This window comes from Acomys minous, assembly GCF_964271855.1.
Source record: "Acomys minous genome assembly, chromosome: 9".
NCBI classification, from domain to species: domain Eukaryota; kingdom Metazoa; phylum Chordata; class Mammalia; order Rodentia; family Muridae; genus Acomys; species Acomys minous.
The window spans coordinates 96280882-96295896 of NC_140490.1; the positions used below are offsets into that span (position 1 = coordinate 96280882).

At 48.6% G+C, this 15015-nt stretch overlaps 1 pseudogene across 1 annotated transcript; it reads right to left on the reverse strand.

Moving 5' to 3' along the window:
• Positions 1–13044: 13044 nt before the first annotated feature.
• On the reverse strand, positions 13045–13594 carry LOC311605031 (ferritin light chain 1-like; annotated as a pseudogene). Its single transcript has one exon. The product of its transcript is annotated as a ferritin light chain 1-like (transcript).
• Positions 13595–15015: the final 1421 nt, after the last annotated feature.

Here is a 15015-nt window from a genome sequence, read left to right on the forward strand (position 1 = left end):
CCCTGCTCTCTAGAGGACTCTCCACAGATCTGTCCATCAATGGCCACTTTTCTTGTTTTCATGACTGGAAGTCTCACTTGCTCAGAGGAGATAAACTTGCCCAGGGCCTGCCGACTTGAGCAGTGTACGCCTTCTGAGCGTATCTCCATACATTTGTTCCTTATTTCCTAGCTCATGAATAAAACATACATCTACTTGATGTTTGAACAATGTGTGTTTTCACTTAGCCCAGTCTTTGTTTTATGTAAACCTGAATTGGGATCACATTGTTGTGGCTGGTAGCGTTATTTACCCAATAGCCACCTAGGGCTGCGATCTGCTTAGCGCTGGGGTTAAGCCCTAATCAGAAGCAACTTCTTTGCTTATGAGTGAACTAGAGGTAACATACACCCCAGTTCTAGACTAGCAAAAGCCATGTAAGGCTTACCAAGGACTTCTGTTGAGGATCTGCCTCCTTGTTGAGAGCGTCCTATGAGGAAAGAGATGGTTTGTGTCTTTTTTTCACTCCCTTCTCCATCTCACTGTGTTCCTTGCGTGTTTGGCTATACATCTGGGGCAGTCATACTACAGACATGAGGTAAGACGTGTGAGGAAAAGGCCAGCCTGAGGAAAGTGGCTGGATGACAGACGATGGAGATTTAGGTCCATGATGACATTTTGCAGCCTGCAAATCAACTCTGGATTCTGAAATCAAGGAGAGATATCCATATGGCTTGATCACTCTGTCTGGTTGACTGTTTCTTGTAGTCAAAAGTGGCTTCCCTCATATCCCATCCTTACTCACACTTAACCCTTCACTTTAACACATCTGAACGTATCTCTTGCCAATGTGATGAAAGCTTCAGAAAGAAATAAAAATCTACTGAGAACCATTATAAACATCATTTTTATATCTACTTATTCTTTTCATTGTTATTGTTAATTTAACATTTTTATTTTTTACATATTCATTTATATTATTACACATATATACAATAGACTACCTATAGCAAGAAGAACCATGATACAATCAGGAATTATATAAATGTTACATTCTTAATGTTTTGGCTATTTGTATTTGACAGCCTTGGAAGAAAGCATCTTTCCTATCTTGATTCATCTAGAATTCTGAATGTAAATCAGTCTCTCTCACATATTGTCACTATCAACCTAAAATATCTATCTAGACCTAAAATCATCTTAAGCCCTAAACAACTAAGCTTCATTGTAAAACTAAGCTACCTGGTCTTCAACTCCATCAGAGACTTGAGAAGGAGTAAACTTGATTACCTGAGTATGCTGGGAGTACAGGTTAGTAGCTTTCCAAGTGGGAAGAGATGACAGAGACAGTTTGCTACCTGAATAGTCACCCAAAACTCTCTATTAATGTTGGAGCATCTTCTTCAGCCTTCTGGCCCAATATATCTGGTAGACATATTTCTTGTCTTTTTGTTTGTCTTTTCATTTTTGTTTGGTTGTTTTTCTTTTTTCAAGACAGGGTTTCTCTGTGTGATTTTGGCTGTCCTGGACTCACTTTGTAGACTAGGCTGACATTCAACTTGCATCAATCCGCCTGCCTCTGCTTCCGGAGTGCTGGGATTAAAGGCATGGGCCACCACGCCCGGCTTTATATCTACTTCTTGAAAGGAGATTGTCTTAGTTTCATTTCTGTTGCTATGATTAACACACACACACACACACACACACACACACACACACACACACACACACACACAAAATCTAGCCAGGCATGGTGGCACTCGCCTTTAATCACAATATTCTGGGAGGCAGAGGCAGGCAGAACACTGTGAGTTCAAGGCCAGCCTGGTCTACAAATCGAGTCCAGGACACCCAAGGCTACACAGAGAAACCTGTTCTTAGAAAAACAAAACAATCAAAAGCCACTTAGGAGACGGGGCCTTATTTAACTTACAATTCCAGGTTACAGTCATCCACTGAACAGAAGCTAAAGCAGGAACTCAAGTCACATCACATCCACAGAAGAGCAAAGAGGAAGGAGTGCACCCATGCTTCCGGCTGCTGCTCCTGCTCAGCTAGCTTTCCTCGGTTGGACACAGGTCCAAGCTGTGAAACTGTGCCTCCCATACTCAGGGTGGGTCTCCCGGCCTCAGTCAACGTTCAAAACAATCTCCACCCCCCACCCCCACCCCCGGAAATGTTCACAGGCTAGCCTGTTCTAGACCATTCCTCAGTGGAGATTCCCTTCTCAGGGGGATGCTAGCTTGTGGCCAGTTGACATTTAAAACCTACAGTCACGGAGGTCATTTGCAATGTGTGAAAGAACACTGTTTATGTCAGTTATACACTTGCTAACAAGTATCATTTAACTATAAAACTGTTCAGTTACAGTGTAACCCGCCCCAATCCCGGTGGGGTTTTAGAATTTCTATACAGAAAGGAGTTAAAAGTGGCAGCTGAGTGGGAAGTGGAAGCGAGGTGTTGAAATGGCATTTGCATTGTGCTTTGAAGGTTGAGACACACGCAACTATCAACTATCCCCACGGAATGAGGGGGAAAGCCAGGCAGTCCCCTAGCCCCACCTCCACCTTCTCACTAAAGCTGCTTCTACCCAGAAACCAACTTGTTTGTGCATTTTCGTCCCCCCCCCCCCTTAGGACTCAATTATCCCTTGGGAAGGCTTTGTGGCATGGGTTTGGAGACTAGAAAGTTAGAAAAACGCAATGTGATCCCCGGCTGCCTAAGTCGCTTTGCATCATCTCTCACACTTAACAAGAGAACGTTGGGCTCAGGGCGACTGCACAAAGCACAGCAAAGTCGGGTCCACAACCTCAGCCTCCTGATTGCTTCCCTTCCCGCCGCCTCGGTTGGTCTCAGTTTAGAAACAGAGCAGTGTGGCTGAGGAGGGCTCCTCTCCATGGGAACATAAGCCTTTCCCTAGCAGAGAAGAGGAACAGAAGAAAGCTGGAGAGCTGGGGCTGAAATAACCACCCATCCCTTAGAAGATCTGCAACGTGGTACCCACAGGGCATCCCACGCCTCATCCTGAGCATGTATTAATCCAGTGCGCTAGCTGCCTGCTCTCCCTCAGCTGCCTGTATGAGGCTGATCAGCGGCCACTAGACCATGCTCACCAGAAAGAACGCTAGATCTTTGAGAAGAAAGGAAAAGAGATGGCCCCTGTGTTTCTCGGCGTGTGCAATTACAGAATATTTTCAATTTCTCACTAAGGATGTGATCTCAGAAGAGGGGCCCTGTATCCTACAGGAAGGAACGAGTGCCATTAGGGATGGGCTAGGGGACCAAGTGAGTGAGCAGAGGTGAGGCAGGATGGTTGTCAAGCCCAGCGCAGCCTTGGGTTTTCCAAGCTTAAAGGGAAAGCAGGTTCCAGAAGAAACATGGAAAGTTAGAACAGGTCTGAATGGAGAAGAGGTGCAAGGAAGTAAAAGAGAAACTCGTGTTGACAGACAGACAGACTGACAGGCTTATGCACAGAAGTGAAGGGGAGGCACTGTGACTTCTCCACTCAGGACCAGGATAATGATGTCATCTGCGTAAGTGAGGCACAGTGGTCTGGCAAACACGACAAGAATGTGGGCCAGAGGGCCCTGGGGTTACTTCAGGTTGCCATGGTGTTCAGCCAAAAGCAACAGAGTCAGACAGAGAAAAAGGAGGCAGCTGTGGGCCTCAAGGATGTCAATGCCTGCTCTGAGGACCAGGACAGAAGAGTCCTGTTCACCCCTTACTATGTCAGCCAATGGCTAGAGTGAAATGTAGAACGTAGCATTTGAGGACATTTAAGGAAGTGGCACCTCCACTTCCTTGCTGTGTGACATTGAGCAAACAACTCACTCATAGCCCCTGCGATCGGTGTTAGGTGAGGCTTGGGAGGCAGTTTGAGCTTCCAAACTGCCACGTAGAGAGAAGCGGTTCTGCCTGCTTTTCCGGATGCGCGCTGACATAGGGATGACTTTCGTCCTAACACACCATGGTTAAAAATGGCAGCTATAAGTCAGTGGCGCTGCCTGTCACTGCATGTTCATAGACCTCCCTGGTTTCCATGGTCTCAGCCCAGGAGGAGAAGACACTCTAAACAGTCCCCCACAGTCACTTCAGAGCCACCTTCCCGCTTCCCTCTTCATCCCAACGGCCGGCACCTTCTAGAACAGTGGCTTTCAACCTTCCTAACGCTGCAACCCTGTAAGGCAGTTCCTCAGGATGTGGTGACGCCCAACCTTAAAATGATTTTTGTTGCTACTTCATAACTGAAACTTTGCTACCGTTGTGAACCATGAGGTAAATATCTGATATGCAGGCCGTCTTAGTTAACCCCTGTGAAAAGGGGTCGCAGCCCACAGGTTGAGAACCGCTGTTCGACAGCCAATCATTTTTCACCTCCACGAGGTTCCTGCATTTTCTCATTCCAGGCCAAGGCCGGCTGGGTGATGACAGTCTCCTCTGAGGAAGGAGGGTGATGTCGAGAGGGGCTTACCTGAGGCTTCTGAAGATGGCATACCAGGCTGGAAAAGGCAGACTCAACGCTTGGAAGCAGGCAAAGCCGTTGCCTGGCCGTGAAGCAAAGGCATCCATTGCAAGGCATCCAGGGACGGATGCCAAGCCAAGTAAAGCTTGGCACTCCATGTCTGGGAGGGTCACTGGAGACAGGATATACAGCAAATTAGGGCCCAAGTCACTCCAGACTCGGGACAGGGCTTGCAAAGGAAGGTTTTACTCATTCAATGTGCAAATGAGGACTCTTCAGCCTCAAATCTTCAGGCCATGAGTGGCTAGCCTTTCGGGTTTCTTGTGAAACCCTCAACCTATGTCCCCTAATCTCTTGTGCTCTCCTTCCCTCCTGCCCAGACTAGATATCACTGGCCATCACTTTGTACTTGATCTCCCTTCCCTAACACAGGGTCCCCAAGTCCCCAGACTTCACTCCACCAACGGCAGCGCCTCCACCCAGCTCCAGGCCACCAAGTGCCACCCATCCGAGCAACGCCTGACCCAGTGCCCTAGACAGGGTTTCTCTGTGCAGCCTTTGGTCCTGGACTCACTTTGTAGACCAGGCTGGCTTCGAACTCACAGAGATCCACCCACCTCCACCTCCCAAATGCTGAGATTAAAGGCGTGTGCCACCGCTGCCCGGCTCAGATGAGGGTCTTAAAACACCTCTGCCATTCTGCCTTCAGCTTGTGCACATCACAGCCACCTCCTTCCTGTCCCTCACATCGCTGAAGAGCCTTGTTCCTACTCTTGGGGACCGTGCTCTGTATCTCCTGTAGGGTTTCTGTGTCCAGCAATCCTTTCTTCTTCCTGTATCTCCAACTCTTCCCTCTCGCCCAAGGACATCGCAAACCTCAGGCTTGTCCACGTTTCTGCCATCTTTTTAGAAAAGAACCAGAGGACTTGGGTGGGAAGTGAGACAGTACGACAGCATTCAGGGTGCTGAGGGAGGAAGGAGAGAAGTCAGCCAGATGAAGAAAATGAACTGTGGAAAGGCACATGTCCAATTGTCAGAGACCTTGGCAAGGCAAAAGCCTATGGGAAAGCAAAGAAGGGCAAAGGGTCCGCAGGAACAGGGCGCCCTCTCTATGATGCTCATGAAACTCCTCTGGTGCCCTGCTTGCGGGTAGGGCTTCTTAGCCCACATGCCATGAGCTTCTAGCTCCCACATCAGGCCGGTGAGATGGTCAGGGGATGAGATGGGGCAGGTGACCAGAGACTTAGGGCACTTCAGGAAATGCTTACACCAAGCTATGGTGGGGCAGTCCCCAGTGGCTTCAGCAGGCAGATAGAAAGCAAGGGCTGAGCTGCCCGGCAGGAGATAGCATTTGCACTGGGGGAAAAAATGTCATCGGGGCAGATCTCTTCAGACCCAGGAGGATCTATAGAAATAGACTCCTCTCAAAGATGGGGACTACTGAAGGAAGAAAATGATGCTATTAGCAAAACATTTGCATAGCAACAAAGAAGGGGGGCAGGGAGGGGTGGAGAAGCATTCTTGAGTCTGTCAGATAAAGAAAAGAGGAGACATTGCCCTCCCAGAAATAATGAATCAGAAAGGACAGCCTTTAAAAGAAAGCATCTAAGCCCTGAGAATGAAGTAGGTATCCTGCTTGAAAGAACTTCGGAAGTGAGGCCAGCAGTCTTTTATTTATTTATTTATTTTAATATTTAATTTTATTTTAATTTGTATGTGTTGGTGTGAGGGTGTCAGATCTTGGAGTTAAAGATGTTGTGAGATGGCATGGAGTCTTTTATTTATTTATTTTTTAATATTTAATTTAATTTTAATTTGTATGTGTTGGTGTGAGGGTGTCAGATCTTGGAGTTAAAGATGCTGTGAGCTGCCATGGGGCGTGGCTGGAAACTGAACCCTGGTCCTTTGGAAGTACAGGCAGTGCTCTTAACCACTGAACCATCTCTCCAGCCCCCAAGGCCAGCAGTCTTACAGGCCTTCCTCAGACATTTATCACTGGGCAGCCTTCAGCCTCTTGACACTGCTCTTTCCCCCCTTCCCCCCAGAATCCTACCTCCTAGGCTCCCTGGCAGGTGTGACAGTTAATCACACACAAAGGACCATGGGAAGGTGCTTTGAAACAGATGGAACCACTGCTGTTAGTGACGAGACCAGAGGATGGAGGCTCCAGCAAGCCACTGCACCGGCGCTGTAGGGCCAAGTTGGTTCAAATATAGCGAGAGAGAATTAAGAGGACATGAGGGCCATGAGAGCAATGCGAGGACGGATGATACCAGGGGAAGTGAAACTCTGAAGAAAGGGGGGGAACAGTTTTATAAAGATACATGAGGGAACTGCCATCTGCAGGAATGAGGTTTTTTTTTTTTTTTTTTTTTTTTTTTTTTTTTTTTTTTTTTTAAGGTCAGTGCTGGCCGGGGATTCTGCACCAGGGGCTTTCCTATCGGCTGCCTTGGTGGATCAACAGCAAGATTTGATTTCAAGATTACCAAGTCCTTAGCTGGGCTTCTTCTCGCATACTTTTGACTCCAGTACTAGAGACAGGAGGATAATAAAATAAGTTCAAGACCAAGAGTGACACCCTTTTGGGTATCACTCAACAAGCAAGAGAACAAGCAAACAAACAAACAAACAAACAGGGCTGGAGGTGTGTGTAACTCAGTGGTAGAGCCTAGCAGGTGCAATCCCTTGGCTTCAATCCCCAGCACCGAGAGTTCTTACAAAGATGGAATCTCCACTTTGCAAATGGGCAGGGTGGTGAGACATGGCCAGTCATAGGGAGAGAGCTCAGGCCTGGTTTGGACAAGCTCCTGAGTAACTCCATGGTGCTGGTTCCGGTGCACAGCCACGCCGGGACCATTGTAAGATGGCAATGATCATGCTGATCTCAAAGAATAAAATGGGATCCTATCTCCGAACAAATCTCAGGAGCCCTTTGGACTGTAGGCCATGAATGGAGAGGTAGGCGGGGGTAGGGAGTAGAGGAGCCTACATTTATTGTGAGCCAATGTAATTTGTGTCTGAAAAGATAAGGCCAGAGGGAAGGCTTATCCAGAACAGCAGCTCATAGCTTAGGAGGTCCTTGGCAAAGACTGGAGACGTTATTATTTGTCACATTCAAGATAGAAAAACTGTTGGCATATGGAGGGCAGACCCCCAGAGCCGTCAACCGTTCTATAGCATATAGGACAGCAGCCTAGGATGGCAAAGGACTGAAGATGGGTTGGAGGGATGGCTCAGTGGTTAAAAGCACTTGTCTTCTCCCAGAGGACCGAAGTTTGGTTCCCAGCTCCCACTAACGTGGTGGCTAATAACCACACAAACTCCAGTTGCTGGGGATCTGGTGCCCTCTACTGGCCTCTGCAGGTACATGCAGGCAAAAGGGTTGTCAGAGTTTTACCAGTGCCACGGCTGAAAATCCTGACAGGATCCAAGGCTGGGTCTTTGTCACTCTTTTTATAGTTCATATCAATACACCAGGCTAGCCCAAAGTGCATGTGTGGAGTGCTCCTTGCTCTGAAGCAGTGAGGGAGGGAAAATGCTGGCTAGTGGCCCAGGGATTGGTTTAGGGCTGTCAGCAATCTTTATCTGAGGCTGAAATGTGTTTGTTACTCACAGAGGTGCCAAGCTTGGAGGAAGTGATACCCTAAAACTCCATGACGAAGAAGTAGTTTTCCAAAAATCAGAACGAAATCTTTACAGAAAAAAAAAAATCTGGGAAGACTGAATAGTCAGGGAAATCCCTCCCATGCCACCAAAAGAACATTTAAAGCCAGCCTGTACTCAAGACTGGGAGGCCTGAAGACCAAGATGGGGTTTAGCTATCCTCAGGCTGAGCAAAACCATATTAAATAACCCAACTGTGGAACTTTTGCATTGGAAAAAAAGATATAATGAAATGCCTAGGAATGCCATACTAATAGCTTAAAAATAAAAAGATATTCTGAAAACCAGCAAAAGGGGGCCTGGGTCATCTAACATGGGGAAAAAAAGATGACATCGTGTAGCCATATTTAAACACAAGAAAGATGAATACAGGGAGAAAATGGCCAGATGTTTTCTATCTTCATGGAGGAGCAAATCATAGGAAATGGACTGAGACTGCCACATGGGGTGACTATGAACACAAAAGCGTTCCTAATTGGACCCTGGGATGCACTTCGGAGAAAGGCCATTCAATTTCTGCTACACTAGGTTGCTAAAAATACACCCAAGAATTGACCTGGCCACAGACACGGAATCGATATGACGACGTCTCACCATCAGGGCCCAATTTTCCAGTTCTTCATGCTGATGCCTTCACAGGGCCTGGCAAGTTAGCAGATGCGAAGGGAGGGAGTCCACTGTTCACACTATGATCTACATAAGTGAGTTTTCTAAGTACCCCAGTAGATAAGATTTTTTTCATCTCCTCTCATTTATTGGGTTGACTGGTGGCTTTAGGGTCATGTTGACAATGCCTGTAATTTTATGGGATTGTTTTTTTTTTCTCCATGGAGCACAGCCATGAACGTATCAATTATATTACGCTCGTGGGCCGCCAAGTAGGGCCCCATATTGATCGTCCTGTTTAACAGCTCATTTATGAGTGGACTGATACCAGCCTACATACACCCCATGTCATCTGAACCAATTATTCAGACCGGAGCAAACAAGGGGAGGAAGTGGCCTCAGGTTTTGGATTTGCTCTAAGGGTGTACTCTGGATCGTGTGTGTGTGTGTGTGTGTGTGTGTGTGTGTGTGTGTGTGTGTGTGTGTCTCAATTTGAAAGCAAACATGTGAGGTTGAGCAGGGCAGTGGGGCAGGGCAGGGGCTGTAGAAAAGGAAACATGATCTTGTGAGTTCTAGCCTTGCACAAAAGTAAGTCAGCGCCATATCCAGGTGAATTTATGGACTCATAGATGGAGAAAGACTAAATCCATTGGACGCCATATCCTTGGATCAAGGAGCACCAAGTTTTTGCAGTACTGTTGACCCCTCTGCGCAAGGGCTTTAACCTTTGCATAGTTGTAGCCTAAGTGGGAACGGAAGTAGTTTGGCTTCATCACCCACCGACTGTTTCATATTTGCTCATCTCTGGACGCTCACGTTCTGAGCAGCAGCCACCACCAGCGTCTCAGAGTCTCTGAAGGTACAGCCAGTTGGCAAAATAGCATGGATGGTTCACACCAAATGGTACACATTGGAACTGAAGTCGTATCAAGGGTGACTCCTATCCAAGCTGTCACTTCACCTGGGCGTGTCCCCAAAGCAGTATGGTTGCTTGTCCCCTAAATCTGAACCCCCACAGTCTTTGATAACTGGGATCCCAGCCAGATCCCAGACTCTGCTTCCAAGCCTTTTTAAGCCTTAGGAAAGGTGAAAGGATGTCAGGCAAAGAGATTGCAGCAGAGGTGCTATTATGCCAAATCTGGACCGTGACCTTAAAGATGAAGGACAGCATCTGCTTCTTCCTTCTCCCCTGCCCCAGGCCTAGGACTCAGGCAGCATGACAGGACCCAAAGCAACAACCATCAGTCATAAGGTAGGGCTTTGCTGAGGAAGACAAGGAGACTCACCCTGTGATGCAAAGTACATGCAACTCAATGTTTTCCCCACTAGCTAAATCAGATGATAATGAACCTCTACTACTCAGGTGAACAGCCTGAGTGCTGAGGAAAGACAGACACATGAATGACCAGGCATCATCCAGGTACTCTGTCTGCTCAGGCAGGTAATGACTGTCTGTCCCCTTAGCAGACACTGGGCATTGGCGCTTGGCCCTCACAGACACAGCATAAATATTAGCTAGTGCAATTGTGTAGCCCCTCCTTAGGAGGTGGTGGCGATGCTGAGGAACAGGAGTGACTAGAGTTACTCTAGACATTGAAACCATCAGAGTCTCTTAGCAGTGAGCCCCAGTCTGGGTGACTGGCTCACTTCCTATGGCTTGCTTGCCTTGCTTTTTCGTACACCCCAGGACCACCTGAGTGTGGCACCACCCACAGTGGCCTGGGCCCTCACACATCAGTCGAGAAAGTGCCCCTATAGACTGGCCTGCAGGCCAATCTTACAGCAGCGTTTTGTCAACTGAGGCTCTGTGCTCCCAGATGATCATAGCTTGTGTCAAGTTTACAGACAAAGAAACTACCCAAACACATATGACATTACATCTCCGTAAATTGGCTTCTGAAGGAAGTTTGAGTAAGAAAAGTAAAATTCTGCTTGTAGCTGTGGACTTCCGCTCCTCCCCGGAGCTGTCCGCTCTGCCTTCTCTTTGGAAGACAAGAACAAGGTTGCAACTGCTTGTGGTTACCTCCTCTCTGACAAGCAGTCATCTCAGTTTATGGTGATGCTACCACGGCGGTGAGGGTCAAAGCCTGGGCCCCCCCTGGCAGCCGTAATAAGCCAGCCTCAGCCACTCATCCTCAACGGGCCAATTAAAGAGACAAGCAGTAGTTAGAAGCAGAGAAAGATTTATTCCACATGGCCACATGGGGAAGAGGCACAAAGAAAGAGGCTCAATCCCTCCCACACCCCTGCTCCCTCACCCTCTCCCTACCCCTAATCTTCAGAGTTCTGAAGGCTTTAGGTTTAAATAGAGGGCAAGAGGCAGGCATAAATAGATCCGCAATCCAGGTCAAGGTGTGGTCCGGACCAGCATTGCCTACCACTGCTCCCTCCCACAGGGTGTTCTGACAAGTTGTCAGAACTGTGTCAGATCTCTTCCTGGAGACAAGTTCCTCCTCGGGCTGCATCAAGATTCAGCCTTTTCCTGCTCCTAGCATGAGTCCTAGGAAAACTCAAATTTTTTGAGGCCTCAAGAGCCTCAGAGCCTAAAGGAGGGTGAAAATGTCTCTCCCTGGCCTATCTTCATCTGGCCAGGATGTTCGGTGATGGGCTCCCCCAAGGAGGAGGAGGGGGTTTTCCTGAGAAATATGTGAAGTTGAATCTTTTTGTCCCCTTCTTTAGTTCAATTCCCTTCATTGTGATGGGTCAGGGAGGGATCAATCCTAGGTGGCTCCTACCAAATTCGCAAAAGCCCTACCCTCCATTGCCTGCTCTGGTGCGTGCCTTCTGGAACATTCCATTGTTGCTTTTGATCCTACGAGGAAGGATCTGAGTGAGACGCTGCCCTGCTCTCTGCTCAGACACAAATGCCAACCCAGGTCTTTAGCCACCCTAAGACTGTCAGGGACAAAGAGCTGGCCAAGTGGGCCGGCTGCTGTCAAGATACTGAGCGAGAAGCTGTCTTGTATGCTGCTGAAGAAACATTGCCACTCAAGGATGCTAAAGCACCAGGAGACATTAACAGAAAGTCAGATTATCTTCCCACTGCCCCCCCCCAGCCCCTGCCCCCCCAAATAACCAATTTACCATATTGATGTCATTCATCGGAGAAGAATGCAGACACAGCTGCAGGGGGAAACAGGCTTGGGGGAAGGGGGGGGTCAGTGTTATTTTAATGGATTTAGTGGTGCTTATGATATGCTAAATCGGATGGGATACAAGACCCGATATATCTTTCCCCAGGACAGAGCTAACACCGCCTGGTTGGATTTTTAAATGAAGACAGACTACTGGTCGTGTTGAGTGGCACTATTGGCCAGTTTCATTTGTCAGCAGGGACTTGGCCCCTGTGGAGAGGCCCTGTGAGGATGACTAATCCTTAAGATTAGTGAGCTGAGTGCACTTCCTTCCAGCAGTTTTCTTTCTCAATTTCATGAATGGTCACGCTTACTTCCGGTGTGACTGTGACTAAAAAAGTCATGAAGAAAATCATTTTTCACTCTTGGTCTTTCTGGCTTTCCAAAGTATGCTGGGGGTGGGCTCTGGTTGCTGTTGCCTAGCAAGTTACAGTTACTACCTAAGTGTTACAGAGTACCTGGGTCCCCAGGTATCGGGAAACTTTCCAGGTTCTTGTGGCCTAGGCCACAGAATTGGACAAGGGACAGAAACATCGTTAGAAATGGAAATAGACAGACTGTCATCATTTAAAAAAAAAGAGAGAGTGAGACACAAGAGATCTGATATGGAGAGATTTATTTAGGGGAAGGAAAAGGAGAGGAGTTAGGGCCTGAGTGAGCCATGAGGAGGGGAGGTGGGGGGAGGGGGAGGGAGAGAGAGGCGGTAAGGGGACGGGGTGTGTGTGTGTGTGTGTGTGTGTGTGTGTGTGTGTGTCAGGCTAAGTGGATCTGCTTGTGAACTAACCCAGGTTATTTAGGAAGGAAAAAGCGGTCCCTAGAAACAGCGTAGGCTTGTGAAACTGAAAAAGCAGCTCAAACAAACCAAAACAAACAAAAACCCCTCTGGACCTTGAGACTTGGGTCATCTAATGTAATACTTGTCTGCCCCACATTTGAGGACCACAGGCATCTCCTTGCGCTCTGCTCTTTGAATGTAGCCCAGGTGGGGAAGGGTTTCTAGTCTTTCTTTGCCAACTGGCTTCTTTTACATGTTACTTTAATTTTTCTTTCCTGTTTCAAAAAGCTTGATTTTTACTTGGGAGGGGCTCCAGGTTGGTTACAAAGATGCCTTAGTGGCTTGAGAGGTTCATTCAGGAGGAGGTGCTAAGGCTGGCTGGTGTGGAGCTGAGGAGGGAGGTCCCCCCCCCCCCCCGAAGGCGGGGAGGCCTTCTAGTCGTGCTTAAGAGTGAGCCGCTCAAAGAAAGACTCGCCCAGCAATACCTGTGGCATGCCAGTCTGCGCTGGCTGCGGCCCAGTCACCTGACGGATGTTGGTCAGGTGGTTGCCCGTCTTCTGGATGAGCTTCACCTCCTCATCCAGGAAGTGGTTTTCCAAGAAATCGCAGGGATGAGAGTCTACGCGAGCAGAACGCGGGGAATGAAGAGCCAAGAGGGCCTGGCAGCTTCCATGGCCTCCTGGCTTCTGCCCCACTCATCTTGAGATGCTTCTGCACATCTTGGAAGAGCGCCTGGCCCCTGCGATAGTTCTGCAACCCGAGGAGACGCTAGGCGCCCTCATGCTTCTTGGCCTCGCAGAAAAAGTGACCTACACCCTCCAGAGCCACGTCATCCCGATCAAAAGGGTAGCCCAGAGAGAGGTAGGTATAGGAGGCCCGCAGGTCCAAGTTGACCAGGAGGTTCACGGCAGCTTCCACTACAGTGGAATAATCCGGACGAATCCCGGAGCTCACGGCGGATTTGCTCGCTCGCATGCACGCACGCACACACACTCGCATGCTCGCTCACACGCACGCACGCAGTATGGAGCTAACCTCAAAGAGTTGGGGCGGGCTGGTCCTAGGAGCTGAGTGTGACGAGGAGATGAGGCTGCAACTGAAGAGACTGTAAGGCGGAGGAAGCTAACAAAGAGGGAGTTCCCGGGCTGTTCTGCCCAAACACTTGCTTGCCCAAACCAAGCAAGACACAGATCCACGGGACCTCCAAGGAGCCGCTCTCCATGTCAATCTTTTTGTTGGTTTTGTTTTTCGAGACAGGGTTTTTCTCTGTAGCCTTGGCTGTCCTCAACCCACTCTGTAGACCAGGCTGGCCTCGAACTCACAGCGATCCGCCTGCCTCTGCCTCCCGAGTGCGCTCGCCCAGCTCTACGTGTCAATCTTAATGTAGATTTCTCCAGTTTCTATTGCGGCAACTCTGCTACCACCAAGGGACTCAGATTCACTCCTAGAACAAAAGCATCCTTCCCAAGTGTATTGTGACATAAAAATGACGCAGTAATAAGGTAGAGTTGCCTGGTTTCTTTATGTATGTATGTATATGGGGGGGGGCAGGGGAATGCGTGTGTGTGTGTGTGTGTGTGTGTGTGTGTGTGTGTGTGTGTGTGTGTGTGTGTGTGTTCAGGTAGAGGCCAAAGACAACCCTAGGTAGAATTCTTTAGGTGCCATTCACCTTTTTGAGATAGGGTCTCTCATTGGCATGGAACTCACTAAATAGGCTAGGCTGGCTGGCCAGGAAGACTCTGTAAGACCTACCTGTATCTGCCTCCTGAGCAGTGGGATTACAAGGACACGCCATCAAATCTGGCTTTTATTTCAGTGGGCTCTGGGCCTCGAACTCATGTCCTTGTGTTCACAAGGCAAGTAAGTGCTTTACCACCTCAGTCCAAGTTGACCCATTTCCAAACCGAGTGAAGAAAGTGGTCTGGATAGCCATCTGGTGGCCATCTTGGCTAACTCATTCACGTCTTCCCTTACATAGAAGCGGAAGCTGGGTGTGGTGGCGCACGCCTTTAATCCCAGCACTCGGGAGACAGAGGCAGGCAGATTGCTGTGGGTTCGAGACCAGCCTGGTCTACAAAGTGAGTCCAGGACAGCCAAGGCTACACAGAGAAGTGGAGAACATGGAGAAGGTGAGGATGGGCCACAGGCAGACAGGTGAGGCTGCATGTCTTGGATTGGTAATCTCCGCAGCTCTACATGCTACAAGGCCATCCATGCTCACACTGCTGCTTCCGCATGTGATGACATTGTCCAGCACAGCCCCATGCTCCAGTCCTTTCTCGCTCCTCCCTCCCCCCTCCTCCTTCCTTCTTCTCTCTCTATCCCTCCCCTCTCTCCTCCTTTCTCTGTCTTCTCTTTATATAATAGCTTCATTAAGCTATTACCTATATGCCCTA